General features: G+C 43.3%; 1 protein-coding gene across 3 annotated transcripts in view; it reads left to right on the top strand.

Annotated features, from left to right (window-relative positions):
• The window catches only part of RFX7 (regulatory factor X7), a 71,520-nt gene that overhangs the window by 29,881 nt on the left and 24,689 nt on the right, over window positions 1–16,950 (top strand). For 2 of the 3 annotated variants that reach the window (XM_018069783.2, XM_029958696.1), the window contains one exon: window positions 14,169–14,202. The gene's annotated coding sequence lies outside the window, so the exon portion shown is untranslated. Of the gene's footprint in view, window positions 1–14,168; window positions 14,203–15,889; window positions 15,926–16,950 lie in introns of those variants that run through there. The other variant, XM_029958697.1, reaches the window with a different exon arrangement.

Below are 16,950 nucleotides of genomic sequence, written 5' to 3'. Positions count from 1 at the left end.
GTTCCTGGGAAGAACTTGTTTATGAAATGAGGCGTATTCATATCCCCTCCTGAGAGGAAGTTTGTGGTTAAATGTCAAGGTCCGTGATCAGTGGCTGTCCTCTCTGTTTGATGGCCTCACAGGCATGCAGGCAACATGTATTTCTTACGCAGAAGTTCCTAAGTGCCATTATAAGGTTGTTGGGGCACCTGCGAGTGAAAAAATTGGATTGCACTGGACAGAAGGAATTACAGTTCGTTACTTTGGTTGCCTTTAAAGCAGTGAATTAAACTATTTTTAAACCAATCAGCTTTAAAAACTGTTGCATCTTTTTCTTAGTACAAGGTTGCCTGGAAGTGTCTGTCAAGTATCCCTTGGACAAACAAGAATTAGTTTGTGAGCAAGGTGTACTGGATAGTAGGATGGACAATTTGTTCTCTTGCATCTTCCTCGTCACCTTCTTGCCTTTGTTTAGAAATCACTTGTTAATACTTGGAGAAGTCTTTGTGACTGCAGTAAAAATACTCCTGTGTGACCGTTGCCACATGAAAATACAGACTGGAAAGGCAGCTACTCAGTACCACAAATGGTAACTCTTTGAAGGCCAGTAAATTGAAAAGCTTTAACATTTATTCAGCATTTTTTCGTGGATGGAATTTTAGTCTTCGTTTTTAATCTTATTTGAAAAATGGTGACAACTCCTACCTCTAGAACCACATATTAGTTTTAATGCTTATTCAGTGGAGGAAACTACTGGAGAAGCTTGGGTGCTTATTAAGCCAGGGGCAAGAATCCTACAAGGGGATTCTGGATCCTGTGTGCATGCTGTGTCTGGAGGCCATTTGAAATTGAGATTCAAGGCTTCTGCTTCAGGGCTGGACATCCTCTGGCAAGACCAGTCTGTTGTCTGTGCTGGAGGTGTGCAGGCAGTAGTTTCTTGGGAAGAGCAGGCAGGTGGTGGATGCCTGTGCTCTCAGGAAGCTCCATGCAGGATGGGTTCCCTGCTGCAGTGAGCTGTGCCTGTTGGTACTTGGCATCATCCTCTTATAGCTTCCATGTCCCTCTCTGTGTTGGGATTCAGGTGCTTTGTGCTTCTCCTGGTGTTTCTCAGTGCAAGGTCAGTGATTACTGTGATCCATGCACTGGTTCTATGGAAGTTGGGAGCTGTGGGTGAGGCATCTGCGAGGCTGGACAGTGCCCAGCCCTTGCTGAAGGCTGTAGCTCTTTCTGCTGTGATGGGGTGGACTGAAGCAAAGGCCAAAATTCATTTTGGAATAATCTTGCAGAAGTCAGACAGTGCTACAGAAACCTGTTTTATCCAAGCTCTGACATAGTATGACAAAGTCCCTCTGATATAAGGTGTATAAAAACTTGGTCTATTTTCTTTATGGTTTGATTTATTTATTTATTTATTTATTAAGCCTTTTGGCATTATAAATTAGGAAAGCCTACAGTTGCTATTAGTGGTCATGTAGACTAAATAAATTAGTTGATATTTAAAAGACAGTCAGGTTACTCACTGGCAGTAATTGGAAGCTGCACACCTGGAACCACAGTTTGCTGAAGAGCTAAGCCAGCTTTTGGCTCCAGGAGCCTGCTCTGCAGCATCACTTTCATTATGCTTGATTCCAGTGGTATAGTTCAATCACTGACTCCTAAAAAGTTGAGAAATGAATTGGCAGCTGAGAGAAAAGTGTATTTGCCTCTTCCATTCAACAAGTGAATGAAATGGGATTGGCAGATGTAGTTTTAAAGATCTAGAAATATCCCTGGGAAATTTTGAACAGAATCTATCAGTTGTATTTAACATCTGGAGGTGGCTTACTGATTCAAAGAAACAAATTTCAAATAATGAACAAATGTGCTGAAGACATAAGAAAAAGCATTTATTTTGCCTTTTACAGCAGTTTGGAAATGCTGGTGGCTTGTATGTGTTTAATTACGTTGCACAAAGGTTTGTCTAAATGCAATTAATCTTGTACATCATTTGATCATGCAAAAAATGCCAGTGCTGACCCTGAAGATTTGGTAACCTATGTAATTAAGTCTGTGATCCACGAGGATATTCAAACACCTATCCCTTATTGATTACTTCCGAGTAGAAGCCAGGTGTCTGATTACCCTGTAGATCCATGCCTGAATGTACTTTGAGTAGCCGATTTTCCTGGTTAATAATGGCTAAAAAAAGGCAATGGTCTTGATCTTGCAGGCTAAGAATAATAACGAAACACCAGATGCTTTGTTTTGTTTAATACCTATGAGTTTAAGCAGTTCCCATTCAGCTTTCATGGAGCATATTCCCATGGACTGCATCTTTTTCTTGCTAGCAATTTAGTTTTCTTGGAGGGATTAAGAGAGTGAGTTCATCTATCACCATGGTTTGTACAATCAAGTTGGTGAAACTTGCAACTTGATTGAAAACCAAAATACAGATAATGTGAACCATGGTTCAGTGTGCAGAAGCTCCTCTGTGAACACTTGGTCACACACGCACATACTGGGATGTTGTCAGTCAACAGCTCCAGCTGTTCAGAGTGAAAATATTTGCAATGGGTAAGTGTGTGCAGGGCAGAACCTATTAATTGCTATTTGTCACTTCCCAGGGGTTCTTGTTGCTTTAGTGAAGTTCTTAGTTACCACTGAATACTTTAAATACCAGTAGCTTTGTGGTAAATGAGGCCCAGCGTAGGATCAGGAGGTAGCTCGAGTACCTCGTATTCTTCTGGAATTGGTCAAACTCAGAAAAGTGAGTTTTGGTTTGATGAGTTCAGTGGCTGAGCACAGGAGTGGCAAAGCAGCATGTAGTTCACCTTGAAAATTGAAATTAAATTGTTAATAATCACATAAGGACATTTTCATTCCCTTAGCGCAGACATCTGCTCTCCCACTGCAATGTTTATGCATGATGTGGTTCACAGGAATGAAAATCCAGACCAGTCAGTTCTGTGGTGCTCTTAGACAATGTCTCCTTCTGGAAGGACCTATCAGAATTGTAATTGTGGGTAACATTAGTGTGACACTTCTACAGAAGCACAGTTCAGTGAATTGTTTGATGCTGGGAGATGTTAGTCAGCTACGTGCTGCAGCCTACAGGTGAATCTCAACAGCACAGTTAGCTCGGTGAGTATTGCTTTAGAATATCTGTCTGCATCACTCTTAAATATAATTCTCTGGTGCTATGATTTTTGCAAAGTCAGAAGTTTAATGCAGCTTTTCCTAAGTCTGATCTAGATTTAACCAAGGACAGCCTTTTCTGTTTCTGACTGTTCTGCTAAGTAAGTTGTGGTGTAACTGTGCAGTTTCCTGGGATGTTTGGAATATACATGTTATGAATGATGAATTTCTGCAGGTGTTCTGCAAATGGTCTTAACAGGGTGCTAAACTCAGTGACCTGTGGGGTTTTAGCTTCAGTACTTTGTACTAAGACAGATCACGTGCCCTGTGCTATATTTTCAAAAGAAAACCATGACAGTGTGAAAACTTCCGAAATAGATATCAAAATGCTTATGGACAACTCTTTGCCTGCAAAGCAGGTGTGTTACTTGAGAAGAAAATGGCTAAGTTCCCATTTTTTTGGGTCCCATCCCCTTGGTTGCCTAGGGTAGGATGGTGTGGCAGAGCCAGGCATAGCACAGCCTGCCTGCAGCAAATTGTTCCAAGGGGACAGAGTACTGAACCTTAAAGTTGTGGGGTATTGAATACTGGTCAGATGCCTGCTGTTCATGGTTTCCATTCATAAATCAGGGTTTAGATGAAAGCAATACTCTGATAGCCCTGCTTGCTCATTTGTCATGGCTGCAGAGGCAGCCTGGCAGGGAGGGTGGAGTGGAGGTGCTGAGTGGGTGATGCTGGGCTGCCCCACGCTGGCAGCGTGTGCTGTGCTGGCAGTGGGGCTGTCAGTCAGTCCTGCTGCTCTGGGCCAGGCAGGCCTGGTGGTGCTGCAGCCTGGGAGCTGGGAACCTGATCCAGGTGGGAGCAGCCCTTCTGCAGTGCAGGCCCATGTAAAGTGCTCATTGGACACAGTTAAGCTACCACTTAGGAGTGAGTGCAATTGTGTTTAGACCCAGCTTTGTAGGTGCAAAATGAAATAGATGCATGCAGGTATGAACTTAAAACAAGATTAACTTAATTAAATTTTGTGCAGGTTTAATTTTAAGCAAGTGCAGCTTACAGGCTTAGACAAGTTTTTGAGTCTGCAAGTAAACTGAAGTTCACCTGGGTTGTAGGTGAGGGGAACTCAAATGTTTCAAAAGAAATCCTTGAGAATTGGAGTAGCACGTGTTTGTAACTTTTCTGAAGATCCTACTTTAGGTTTTAAAACAATTTTAAAAGATGCTACAAACTTTATTTTTTTTTACCCTCGAGGCAGAGGATGGAAAACCGATGGGTTACACTGCTCTAGCGTTCAGTGACCTGACCTTTGAGGTAGGCAGGAGACTTCTGGCTACTCACAGCTTTTTAGTTGCAGAGACCAGACAGTTTCTGTGCCTGGAGTGGGTCATAACCGATAGATAGGCAGAGGTGAGTGAGAAATGCCCCAGTGTGCAGGTGCAGGGCTGAGGGATGGAGGCCTGAAAGAACCTGTGGGAGCTGAACAGGGAGTTTTTTGTGATGGCATGTTGTATGGTCACCATCGGGCAGCAGTGCCATGTTCATCCTGCCTAAGTTCAGCTTTAGATTCTCACCTCTACCAAATAGTCAAGGATGAGTTTTGCAATGTGCCAGTGAACAGTGTGGCACAGGTCAGGGAGAGAAGTTAACTTTCCTGTGGCAGTGAAGCCATGCCCATCTAGCACGAGGAAGCAAGTGACCCTTTTAGTAGGCAGATGCTTGGAGGGTGCATGTAGATACTCAGGGCATTACTCAGCACAGGGAAACCTAAGAGGTTGCAAGGATTGCATTCCCTAGGAGTCAGCAATCGGGTACAGGTTCCTCAAGTGGAAAAAAGGGAGCAGAGGAGCTGCGTGGTGGGCAGCCGTGAGAGGAAAGGGAGCAAGGAGAAGGAGGAGTGCACATGTCCAGAGATCAGGGCAGAAGCAGAGGTAATAGGATGTTGCAGGCAGCATCAAGAGGAGAGGGCTGGATTAAAGCTGCATTTGTTTGCGGAAACACAGGCTGATGCCTATGGGGGAGCTGGTCAGTATGGAGAGGAGTGATGGGTATGTGTGGCATGGAGGAAGGATGAAGAGTGTGCCAGGGAAACACTGTGGGTTAAGCTGGACCTCCCCAGCGCAGTGTCTGTGAAGTGCCTGTGAAGTGCAGCTCAGGGAATGCTTCTCCACTTCCCACCACGTGCCAGGCCAAGTAGTACTGAGATGGCAGCATGGCATGAAGGCTGGGGCTCCTGTCCAGGCTGACAGTGGGACATGTGCAGCTGTTGGCCCCGTGGGTTTTGGAGAGGGGGTGGCTCTGTCAGGTGTCTGAGTGCTGGTTTGTCACAGCTCAGCAGTGCAGAGGGTGTGCTCTGCTCCCTCAGGGTAAGGCCACAGAAGAGCTTGGATAGGACTGGGTTGTGGGACTGTGAACCAGACAGTACCTCCCTGGGCACCAAATGAATAGGGAAATGAAGAGGTACAACCAGTAGCAAGTCTCTCTTTTAATAGGACATAACTAGGATAGGTGTGGGTCATGAAAATGTTGAAGGAAATAATGCGAAATAAAGAAGAAGAAACACAGCTTTTATAGCAGGCTTAAATCTGCCATCCAGGTACCTGCACCAGCATTGGGAAACACATATGGTAGGAAGACCTTGCTGTAGAGCTGCTGACACTGGGAGCTGTTACACTGGATTCACCTGAGCTCAGAGCTCTGTGCAGTAAACACAGCCCTATACAATCTGTATGTTTATGGGTGTGTGTTACCTGTAAGCAGAGCGTGGAACTGTTTCTATTTGCTTATATGAGTATTGTTTTGCTTTGCCATCAGCTGTCTGTACCCACCCTTTCCCAAGGGAAGGGCAGTGGAAGACAAAGTCTATGCCCTGTTGGAGGCTTCTTCCTCCTCCTCAGCTTGTTGGCCCTGCAGGCACAGAAGGGAAACTATTCTGTGCACATGTGTTTTGTGGGTGCACTTTTTTCCTGTTTGCTTTTGGTTTTGTTTTTTAAGTGCTGCTGAGGACTGTCACCCTCTTAGTTTCAGGGCATCCTTTCTTAGAGCCTTATAGGACAAAGGCTGGAGAAAAATCTCCATGTGCTTTACAGCATCTCCATTTCAGACCCCTAAGTAATAACGTGATTCTCTTCTGCTGATGATGGCTGAAAATAGCCCAGCAGATCTTTTAGCTATCTATAGACTGGATTCAGAAGCAACCAAAGATTTATTTGGTTTTTCATAGTTAGTTTTAAACCCAGAAGTTTTTATTGTGGAATATGTGAGCCATTTCAATGGATGATTTGCTGTTTAGCCGCAAACCTGCCTGTCTGGTGACTTGCACCCACCTTTCTGCTTTCAGTGGGATATCCTTGAGATGAAGTTCCTACTCAGACCATCTTTTTTCATGATGCTTTGTTGAGATCAGAGATTGTTAGTATTAAATATAGGATGCAGCTCCTCTAAAGTCATATGATCTTCCCACATCCTGTACAGAGGGCATAGCATCCTTGGAACAGGCTCCTGCTTGAATATAACAATATGCACTGATTTTAATTCAGAGCAGTGCTGAACGAACCAGGGTGAGAGCTGTGTAAAAGCATTTTCTTTGTCTCTTCTCAGAGTTCATTAAAATAACTTGTGGCAAAATACTGAATTTATATAAATATAATAAAACCCAACCAGGTAGTTAAATGACTGTCTTGTTGGAATAGAGCACCTGTCTGCGTGTGGTTGTTGCAAGTTCTTCTCTGTTATTTTAAGAATAGTGGAACAAACCTTTAGCACTGAATACAACAGATTTCTTCAGAGAGCTAAAAGATGTTTATAGACCTGAATTTCAGATGGAGGTATTCTGATGTCTCCTGGCTAATTATTTCTTGGCAGTTCATTACAATGGACTACATTTGAGTCTTGGGCATTTCATTAGCAGCCTTATCTTCCTTCTTTGTTCAGCTGTTTGTATATTTGGCATTAATTATACTCATAAAATGATCATAGTGTCACAAATGGTGAAGGGATTAAATTTTTATCCTATATGAAATATTTTAATGGCATTTATTTCAGTAGCAAGTGAAGTCATGTGTTTGACACATTTTAACCTGCATTAACTTCAAGGCGTGCTGAGCCACTGTGTTTTTCAGTGCTGTGATGCAGCATTGCTGCTCCTTATGGCTGATGGAAAACCGGTCTGGCTTATTCTCCCTGGCGAGTGGAAGGGGGTGGATTAGGTTACAGGGAGGATGAATCGTTGCAGCTCGCCTTGCCTGGTTGCACTGTTTTATCGTTCTGCTGTGCTTGTTCCTTCCTGATTTCGCTGAGAAGGGTGGTTTGGCTGGGACTGAGGAGCAATCTGCCTTCGAGCTGAAGAGCCAATATTTACCAATTGTTGAATACTTGCTTGGTTTACTTTTCGGGGCCTGAGACTTGGACACTTTGCTAGTGGACACAACTCCCGCTATTTTTATCCTTTAGGGAAATAATAATACTTCATGTGCTTCCAGGATGTAATTATGGTCCCTGTAGATTTTTTTTCTGGAATAAGAATCTACATTTGAATCGTGAAAGACCTGATCTGTCTTGTATTAAATGTTTTGCCTCTGATTGCCTGTGTTAGTGCTGGGCTCAAGTGCCTGGTGTCTGGGGCATGACATTGGATTCTCCCCGGGGAGGGAGCAGTGCAGGCAGGGACAGAGCCCCTAGGTGGCATCAGAAGCCACCTGATTTTTGGCTGCTGCACGCCCGAGGGTGAGAGGGGTGATGGGAGGGGAGTCCTGCCCGGCCTGGGTGTGCTTTCCTTTCTTGGCACCCTGTGCTAAAGCTCTTACACATTAGCTGAGCAGTATAGATAGTCGTCATTTTGCTAATTCAAACATGTTCCAACCTTGTGCAGCTCTGCTTTCTAAATATTTAATTGAAATGCTTTTACAGCCATTTTACTTCTTTATCACCGTGAGCCAAGCCAGACAATGTAACATGGCATATGTTAAGATGTTAATTGAGTAGCAGCACACATAGGCGGCTGTTTCATAATTTTCTCCTTAGATGATCCTTGGCTCCAGTTTAACATTTCTTTGTGCTTCTGAGTGGAAGGTTATATAAAGATATATTTAGAGCTGTTAGTCTAAGAAAGAGAAACATTAATTCAGTAAGATTAAGAATTAAGGGCTGAATCCTGCAGGCACTGCTGGGACACAGTGGCTGTCGTGGTAAGGATGTGATAATAGTACCTTTCTGATAGTACCACTTACTGTAATGGGGTTGGTAATCCTTTTATTGAGTGGTTTCTCACAGCTTGCAGAGTAAATAGAGATTTTTTTATTTTTTTTTAATGTCACCTGATGTCGTCAGAGTTGTGGAATTGAGATTGAATCTTTCCAAAAGGATATATGGTCAGTTTAATAATGACCCTCTCTATTTTAACATGGCTTTCAGAAAGATGACGTTGCCAAAACTGTCACTGTTCCAGACTACCCTTCGACCCTGTTGTTAAACAGTTTGACAAACACCCTTCAGAGATGCTGTGGGAGAGCCACTGATGCAGTGGGAAATGGAGGCTGCACGTGAGCCACTGGGGGTTTCCTGTGGCCCTGAACAGCCCCTGCTGGGGTTCTTTTGGCTTCAGAGGTTTTTTGTTTTTTCTCCTTTTCCAGAGAATGCTTATTTTAGAACTTTATAAACCTCCTTTCTCTCTCTGTAAGTTGTCTGAGAGGGTAAGTGGCTTGCCGTCTGAGGTGATAACTACTAGGTACTGGTGCTGATGGTAAGTAACTGTACACTGGAGTTTTTTATTCTAGTTACTACTTTTCCTACTGAGTCCTACATCTTGGGTAATTATGTAACATAACACACCCCTGCTCAAAACTGGGAGCCCAGCAGTGGGGAACCCTTGCTGTCCAGTCAGGAACTATACCCTGCCTTCCTGATGTGCAGCACAGCTATTGGCAGTGATGGAAAATGGTTCCTTTTCATCAATTGCATTATGGTTTGGCAGAAATAATGTTTTCTCCAGGCTGCCCAAAATGCGCCAAGCACATAAAATGCAGCTACAGAGGCTGGTTTTGGGAGGGTGTTCCACTTTAGGCAAATACTTGCAGTCTTGAGATGAAAGGGACACAGAATATCTGTGGCAATTTCCTTGACGGCACCAAACTTTTAATGAAAAAAAATCACTCTGGGCTTCCCACGTTTGACCACTGAGTCAAACCATTACTGTATTTGGCACAATAAATTGTGGCTCCACTTGTCCACTGAGTTTGGCTGAACTGGATCTGTTGCTGTTGTTGACATCTTCCTCCGTTGGAGGAATGAGTCCACTTGAGAGCCATGCCCTGTGTAACTTCTGTGGCTGGGATGTCTCCCCTGCAGAACCACAGTGTCCTGGAAGTGCTGCTGTCCCACTTCTACCAGGGACTCAACTCGGGAGCCCCCTTTCCAGCATCCTCTGCTGCACAGTGTGTCCCAGGGCAGGAGCTGTGACTGCAGGGGTGGGTGTTCATGTGTGCTCACTGTGCACATGTGGGTGCTCCCACGGTGTTTATGATGCTGCTACCTTTCACAGGGACTGAATGCTCTCAGCTAGAAAGCTTGGGGTTTAGTTTCAGTGCTGTGTAGGCTTTGAGAAGGCTCAGAGTTAAGTAGGCAGTAGCTAATAAATTTAAGGGCTTTCTTTTACTCCTCCCAAAAACTTCCCTCTTTCTGGTCTCACAGACATAAGGCTTCTCTTATCCCTTGTGGTTATATGGCTTCTACTATTTGCAGCATTAAAGGAAGTACTTGATGTGCTCAGAGCAACTGAATTCTGCCACCTCTTTTGTAATACGATATTCCCATATTGCTCCATGCAGTTCAGCTACCTATTGCTGAAAGTAGAGTATTGCTTAATTAGGGGAAGGTTGGCAGCATCTGGTTTTATGCCACTTGGAAAAAAGTTGCATCTTTTTGCCTTTTCCTCCTGCTTTTTTCCCCTTCTGCCTCTCCCTCAGGGTAAAGTAAACCCAGCTGCTCACCTGGGGAGAGAACACACTCCTCATTCTGCCCATGCCAAGTTGGGGCTCTTAAATGGGTTTTCTCTGAGCAGAAATACATAAATAGGTCAGGGAAAACAGAAATGCATACTTTGGCATAAGATAGAAGGGCAGTTTGAGGAAATAGTCTGATTTCTCCCTTTTTTATTATCTTGGAGATAATTTCAGGAGTTTGTCAACGTGACTTCAGCATTTCGGAGCTTTAATTGCTACAGCCTTCAAAAGTTACCTTCAAAAATCTCTCAAACATCTTGCCCCTAAAGGTTAAGTCAAAAGCTGAGGCTGTTAAGATGGAGGCTCTCCCATAAGGCTTTTTGCTGCAGACCCAAAGCAGCCAACACGTGTTTTCTGGGCAGTTTGTGGGACCAAAGGTCTCCAAACACAGCAGCTTCTGCAGCAAGCAGCCCTGTGCTGCTTCTCCAAACACAGACTGAGAAACCTTCTTTTCTCTGCTGTTTTACTCATTAGTAGCAGCTGGGCTCATGTTTTTGAGTGGCTGTTGGTAGGTGACCAAATTGATCCAGACTGGTGGCATTTGGAGCAGTGCTGGCATTTTGAGGAGCATCGCTGTAGACAGTGCAACAGGCTCTTGGGTTACTCTGTGACTGAGAGACTGAACTTTGAAACAGTCAGTACCATGGTACCCCTTGAGCAAACATCTCATTGTTGGTTGTGGTAGTGTCATTAATTTTTGGGAGGGTTTTTTGGAGGGGGGCAAAATTTTGATAAAAAGTTTTATACTCTAAGGTTCTTTTGTTGGGTCATTGGGCTCAAGCTGGTAAATCCAAGGCAGCTGTAAAAGCAGCCACCTTTGTTATTGCTCATAAGAGACAGCTCCCAGAATCAGAAGTCTTGTCCTGGATGAAACTGCTTGGAGTAACCTGAATTAAGTTTTAGATCAAGTAAATGAACTAGTTTCACTTCAGGGAGACTGTCAGCATGAAGAGCTGTGAAAGAGGGAGTAACATCAGCTGTGATTCTGGGTGGGGGTGAGTCACAGTGAGCTCCCAGGAGCAGCTCTCTAGGAGAAGCAGTTCTGGCTGAGGGCTTAAGGTACAGTTTCTGAGTTTAGTTTCCAATGGGCTCAGGTCTGTAATAGATTCAAATGCTTATTTTCATTAGAAAGAACATCTGTTGTTCCTGCTGCTCTCCTGCAACTATTCCTGGACTTGTAGCAAAGTGTGTGGGTAGTGGCCTCCAGATGTTAGAAGTGGCTCTGTGTAGGGCCTGATTCTGCCTTGTTGTAGGAATTGCTGTTTGAAGGGACTGTAATTGCAGTAGTAATTAGATAAGGGACGAGTTTGACAGAGACAGAAGCAGACTTATTCGTTGGTAAATGAAACTTCAGCTTTCAAAGCATATCTGTCCTGTTAGTGAAGGAAGAAGTGGGGATGAAGTAAACACAGGTGGCTGGTGTAACTGGGATGGCTGTCCCTTTGCCACCTGTCCTTTTACCTCCTGATACGGTGGAGATGTGTTCTGCAGTGTCACCAGATGGAGCATTTCTGTGCAGTGCTCAGGACCATGAGAAGGTCACTGTCCCAGTAGCTTCCTGGTCAAAGGGCTCGTTCTTCAGGGTTGTCATTGCTTGACTTGGACGTGCATCACCTTCACTGGAGGGGAAACAAGAAGCGTTTCTGTCATTAGGCACAGGCTTTTTAGAATTAGGGCACATTAAGCTGTTCTCTGGTTAGGAAGAAAGAAGCCTCAGTTTACCACTAACAAGTTTTAATGATGCCCTCCCGGCGTTCTCAGAGTATGGGGCAGGAGATGAAAAACAATTGCTGCTTAAATAGAGATCCTGCTTATCCCCGCTGAAGCCATGGGACCTTTGCCTTTTAAAATGTCACAACATCTGCTTGCAGATTGGAGGACATGAACTTGACTGTCCTTTTTGTGCCACCAGTTGGCGAAAAGGAAACACAGTGAAGCTGCATTTACTGGTCTTATCCTTGCTCCTCTGCTGCGGCTCCTTGGCGCTGCTGATCGGGGCTGGAGGAGCAGAGGTCACAGTGGGAAGAGCCTGAACTAAATTTGAGAGTTTACGTTTCCTGACTCAGACTGATATTTGGAGATAAAAGGACAGCTCTAGGGATCTCCTGCCCAGCTGCCTCCTGACAACTTGCCTCTTTCTCTTTGCAAGAAGAAAATGTTAATGCAGTTGGGTGTGTTGATGCTCCGTTTGGCAGAACCTATAACAGGACGGAAGCCGAGCTGGCTGGAATGTGTTCTCCTGAAAAGCCCAGAACATGATGTTGTCTGCAAGTCTGTAGAGCAGAGGCTGTATTTGGACTAAGTTTGTTATGTCAGTACCCTGCATTCCCTTACACTCCATGCTCCTTTTCTGCATAAGCTGTCATGTGAAGCCATAGAAAGGTTTATATACAAAAATTGGCATATATGCCTGATTCCTGCTGCCTAATGCTTTGTAGGAGAAGTTGTGGATCTGTAGCAGCACAGGGATTGTGGGACCTTGCAGAGGTCAGAGGCAGTGGGTGAGGTGGAGTCCAGGGTAGCTGCTGGAGCAGCTGTGTCAGCAGACTTGGCTCAGCTTTGGGTCAGACACAGTGACAGTGTTCAGCAGCAGCAGCAGCAGGTTTCCATGCTTGGTGTCCTTTGACTTTTCTGGTAAGATGGTGGGTTTTGATGGGTGAGATGACATTTAAGTTCCCTTCTTCAGATGCTACAGTATATGTAAGCATCTTTCCCAAGGCAAGGAAAGCTCCCATTTTACTGTCCTTAGCATTCCTTGTTCTTACAGATCCCCAGTAGTCCTGCTTTAGTGTCTCCTTGGTGTTCCTGAGTGTCTACCCATCCGTTGGCTTCCCCTACATGAAGTCAGCTGAAGCAGATTTCTGCTTATGTATCTCCTCAGTGGACTTGTCAAATATTTTATTGTATTCTGTCACTATAGCATGAACAGTTCTTGTATGGGAAGGGGCATCAGTATTAACAGCCTTTGTGAAACAGATTTTGAGACTGTCTAGTATCAAAATGAAGTGGTGTAATGAGCAGGACAACCAAACCCCTGCCTCCTTTGAGCATGTGATGCAATGGTAGGTGCTGGTTCCTGTCACCACCAGACATCAGAGCCATTTGTTTAGTTTGTTTCTTACTTATGGTTTTAATACATCCATCAGATGACTGGCTGGGTTTAGCTTTGTTTGTGGTGGCATCTGTACAAAAGTAAAATAACTGCCAGTGAGATATTTTGTTGTGTTAATAGGATATTGAATTATGTTTTATTCTCTGGGGAAAAGAATTGCTCTCTGAACTCGAAACAGCGGTTTTTTGGTGCTTGTTCAGTAGGTGTCCAGCAGTAAAGACTGGGGCTTTCTGTGTGTGAAAGCTTCTATTCCTCTTGAGAGCAGAGATAAAATGCCTTCAACTGATGCAGTCAGACCAGGCATGTGAAGTACAGCACCCTTAAGAAACATGAAAGCTGCTTATGAGTGTGTTTATATGAAGTTTAATAAATTCCACACGGTTTGCTGGCCTTGGCACATACGCTGGGGTCATTTCTGACATACTTCAATTCAGTCCCCACCCAATGTCATCTTAATAAGCCAGCTGGGAGGTAGAGAGACTAACTTGGAAAACTCCAAAGTTGCCAGTAGAATAACAGTTCTGCTTTGTAGCAGCTCTTTGGAAAGCTAGAAATAAATGCCTTGAAACGGTGGGATTTACTGAAGTGTGGGGAGAGGGGGATGTTAATTGTGTTTACAGGTAAACAATGCATCTGAATTGTTGAAGAGCTTACAATAAAAGTAGTGACATCCATCCTGGCTGCATTACAACTTGGGTAATAGCTCCCAGTTGCAATGGTATTTCATTAAAAAATACAGTTCTTATAGAAAAGAACAAAACAGCAAGAATTTTAACAAGTAGTTAAGTTTGGGTGACTTTCAACATAAAAATAGCTGGATGAGTATTATTCCATAAACTAGAAGGGTATTTAACTGTAAGACATAAAGCATGTAGTATAGTGATAGAGATTCTAATATGTAATGGCTTTGTCATTGCTGTTTAGATTAATTCAATATTTCTTTTCTCTCTCTCTTCCCTCACATCTAGCAAAACTGTACAATCTAAAGTGGACTGCATTTTGGTAAGTACAACTCCAGAATGGTTTTCAATATTTAATAAACTGCAAGACCAAAATAGGTGGCTCTAGAGACTAACAGCTATTATGAAGCCTTTCCTTAGCAGTGCTTTCAGGTACTGACACTAAATGCAATCACAGTTAGTTGCCATTGCAAAAAAAAATACATGATGTGGGTTTGATGTTTGTTTTCCATGGAATATTGACCTCCTGTTTCCAGCAGCAAGTGGCTGTGACTGCCCTTTGTAGAACTGTCAGTATAGGTGGTATGGCACGGAAGGGTGACTGAGTGTTTTTGTAAGCAGGATTTTATTAAATGTAGGATTATGTATTGCCCAGATCAGACTATGCAAGAAACTTATTTTGCCTTCAAGTTCCACTGCTCTTTAGGCCTTTAATGACAATGATAATTGCTTTTATTGTTGTTTCCTTGGAACAGCTAATTCATGACCAGCATTACATTTTAAGGAAGGAACTAGATTGAAGTGCATATTTGCACAAAACCTGGCAGACAAATGTCACGTTTTTTTCCTGGTCTGTGAAAATCATCAGATTTTTGCTCGGTTTGGTTTTGGTTTTCTTTAAAGTCTTGCTAACCTCAAAAGTTGCATACCTTCCCAGAAATGTGCAACACTGCAGGTCCTGTTAGCTCTGCTGTACTGCTTAGGACAGAGAGATCATTTTTTGAAGAAGGAAAAGCCTTTGAAATGCAAAAACATTGTCTTCCTTTGTGCATTAAAATAACAAGATCTAGGCAGTGATAAGAGATTATTTCTGGGGAGCACTAACTCAGAAAGAGATTTTGTTTGTTTTTAATAGTGAGCAGGTTGGGAGTTTCTTTAAATCAGAGTCTTGAGCTCATAAATCTTAAAACTGGAAGGGAGTGCTTATCTTGACTTTCTACCTTCAGCATTTCATCCAGAAGTACCAGTGGGTAAGATAAAAGGACGACATAGACAACCATCTGGACTCTGTCAAATAGAATCTGTCCAGCTATATGGCTGAGCTGACTAAGGGTACTCCTTAAAGTCACATTATCAAAGGCTAATTCAAATGGCACTGGATTCTCTTGCCTTAAAATATTTTTGTTGTTGTATGAGGCTTAAAGTTGTGTTGTATTGCAAAAAAACTTGGGACTCCATTTTACCTCTTTTTAAATGTTTTGGATGCACCCAACTGAAATAGCAATGCAAAATGACATTTTTGTCCACTTTATTCCTCATTGATGTTTGTGGATACAAAGCAAGCATGTTAAGGTCTTCACTGTTTTGTATGTGAGTCTTCAGTGGCAAAAGGGCAAATTGCAAAATTGCACTTGTAAAACTCTTAACACCAGATATTTCTGTGGAGAAAAAATGGAAGTTGGGGTAGGTGTTTCTGAGTATCATTGGAGAAGAGAGTAAAAAAGTAGGAGGTTAACCAGTCATCTGCTTTTGGAAATCCATTTTAAGAAAATTGAATTAAACTAGTACTATTTTTGCATTAAATTCTGCAGTTGGTGGACTTTGTGTACTGAGGTAGGGATTATCAGTTTGTATGAAGGTCAGGTCTCACCCACTGGATTGACAAAGAAGTCTTGGATGCAAAGCAGTCTCCATGGCTTGACCTGGAACAGAGCAGCAGTGTCCTGATGGTCTGATTTTTTGTTCCAGATACCTCCTTGTCTGTCCTGCTGATGAGTTCAGAGGAATCGTGTCAACAGTGGAAAAGCCACTCTAGGTTAGCAAAGGTAGATTTAATGCTGTTCAGGTAGTTTAAAAAAGAAAAATCCAAGATCAGAATAGTTTAAGGAAATGAATCAAAATTAAGCTGAATTGTGGCAAAATGGGTTCTGTGTTTTGATGTGCTGTTGGAAAGCTGTGAGCTGCAAGGCAGAATCTGAGAGCACAGTAAACTGAAAGGCCATGGCTTTATAGCTCTGAATGACTGGTTTGGTAGCACCAGTCACAGCCACAGCCTGCAGAGCCACACACTAATGTTTAGGGCTGCCTAGTTCAACACAGTTCAGTGAGAAAGAGAGAAGTGGGAAGAAGAAGCAGAGGTGATGGCAGTAGTCTGTTGTGGAGGTCTCCAGTAGCAGAGGGCTGTGGAAAGCAGCCACTGTAAGGGCACTGGGACTGCAATTGCTCATGCAAGAGTCCAGAGTTATCTGCCTCTTCCATGTGATACTGCACCACTTACATTCTGACACACTGTCATTTTCTGGAAGATCATAAGAAAATCATTGTATACTGTGCAATCCAAAAAAAGATAATTAGCAAGAATTGTGGTGTAAACAGTCATTAAAAATTCATTATAACATCTTTTTAACTGTAGTAAACATGTCTAGCAGTAGATTCTCTTATGACTTTGCTTGTTATATTTGTAGCCACATACTAAATGAACTTTTGAACCTGATTTTTAAAATGGTATCCTCCATATAATCACTCAGCAAGACAGTCAAGGTTTCTTTCCTTAATCCTCTGAGAAGAGGTCAGTGCTGGTGAGAATGATGGATCAATGGCCATGAAAACCAGAGCTGCTGATATCTGGAGCAGCAGCAGTGTGTGAGGTGTGAGAGGGTGTCAGTCCTGCAGAGGAGGTGCCACTTGTCTGTTGGGCCCTACAGGACACAGGCAGAAGCTCTGTGAAGCTTTGGCAGCTGTGCTTGGCCACTGTCACAACAAAGCTGCCATGTGCTTTTAGGGCTTGTTTGGAATGTTTAGCACCTGAAATATGCTCCTGCTTCTGTTCAGATAAAGCACATCAAATGTA

This window comes from Manacus vitellinus, unplaced genomic scaffold (assembly GCF_001715985.3).
Source record: "Manacus vitellinus isolate BGI_N305 unplaced genomic scaffold, ASM171598v3 scaffold_16_pilon, whole genome shotgun sequence".
NCBI classification, from domain to species: domain Eukaryota; kingdom Metazoa; phylum Chordata; class Aves; order Passeriformes; family Pipridae; genus Manacus; species Manacus vitellinus.
Note: the sequence above shows the minus strand (reverse complement) of the source record. Positions and strands in the feature narration are given on the sequence as shown.